Raw genomic sequence first — 1828 nt, forward strand, 5'->3', positions numbered from 1 at the left:
CTTTTTGTATGGTTTTAGATTTTTTTTTTTTTTGTTATAAATAATTATTTCATGCATTATTTGCATTAATGTTTATGCATTATGATTTCAATCAAACCTGAACATTATGTTAGAAAGAGAACACAAGCAAGCATTTTGTTAACCTTTTTTGATTTAGAATTTAATTTTAAACTTGCAAATCATTCAAACATAACAGTTTATGTAAACATTTTGCAACAAACGTCTTTTTTTGTAAAATGTCAATGACCACTAACAAAAGGAAGGAATAGTACTCAAAAGGAAACAACAATAACAAACAAGCGCAAATAACAGGAAGCTCTGAAAAATGAAACAGTAAATAAAAAAAAGAGTTATAAATACTATTCTAACTTTATCCTATGCGGGCTACCATGTAACTGCTGTGTATAGTAACTACTATAACTGTATATTACCTGCATACTAACTCCACATAACAGCTAGCCTAACTGTTGTAGAGGTCACAGATAACTAAAGAATTTCTTTTGCAAACTGGATTTTGGTATTTCTTGCAAGATAGTGTAGTTTTAACGTCCCTTGGGAAGCATCTTGGGCATCGTTTCTCTTGGCTAAGGAACTAGCCAGGGAATGACCAGCCAAGAAGGAATGAGCCAAGAAGGGGTCAGCCATGGACACAACAGCTCTGGATGAATTAGCAGTAGAAGGGTCGAGCATTGAAGGAACAGCTCTAGAGGGGCCAGGTGTGGACAGGCGAGCTCTGGAGGGACCGGCGGTGGAGGGGCCAACCATGGACGGGGCAACTGTGGAGGGACTAGCTTCTCCATCAATCTGTTCCCTGAAGTTTTCGCATGAGGCTGGTGCACGTGGAATGCCCTGTCTTGTTTTTATGAAGGAGGTCACAAGTGTTCTCCCAAGCTCCTCCAGGAAAATCCTCCTCTTGAAGGAGCACCCCTATTTCCAAGTGGGATTAATTTCACTCCACAGCACGAATGCATTATAGGCAGATACATCGACCATGCTGAAGAACAGCGCCATTGGCATTGAGAGCATAGGCCGTAATTTAGATATATTTTTGAGATGGAAAAATGCAGTTTTACAAATGCTAGAAACGTGGCTTTCTAAGGAAAGATTGCGATCAAGTAGCACACCTAGGTTCCTAACTGATGATGAAGAATTGACAGAGCAACCATCAAGTCTTAGACAGTGTTCTAGGTTATTACAAGCAGAGTTTTTAGGCCCTATAATTAACACCTCTGTTTTTTCAGAATTTAGCAGTAAGAAATTACTCGTCATCCAGTTTTTTATATCGACTATGCAATCCATTAGTTTTTCAAATTGATGTGTTTCATCGGGCTGCGAAGAAATATAGAGCTGAGTATCATCAGCATAACAGTGAAAGCTAACACCATGTTTCCTGATGATATCTCCCAAGGGTAACATATAAAGCGTGAAGAGTAGCGGCCCTAGTACTGAGCCTTGAGGTACTCCATACTGCACTTGTGATCGATAGGATACATCTTCATTCACTGCTACGAACTGATGGCGGTCATATAAGTACGATTTAAACCATGCTAAGAAGAAAAAGAAGCTAAAACAAGCCCTCATATGCAATACCTAGAGGTTTCTGAGACCTCTAATGTTCAAATAGTGCTTCTGTTCAAATGAACTGGAAACTAGCCCAAATCTGCTTAAAACCTTCTCTCTCAATGAGAGAAAGCTGCTTCATTCAATGTTTAGTGCAAAACTTGCCAAACTGAAAGATGCTTATGTCTTATCAAATAAAATGTTTTTTGCAATGCAGTAAGGCAGTTTTTAATGTGTTAGAAGTTATATGCAAAAAATCTTATGTTAG

This window comes from Carassius carassius, chromosome 26 (genome assembly GCF_963082965.1).
Source record: "Carassius carassius chromosome 26, fCarCar2.1, whole genome shotgun sequence".
NCBI classification, from domain to species: Eukaryota; Metazoa; Chordata; class Actinopteri; order Cypriniformes; family Cyprinidae; genus Carassius; species Carassius carassius.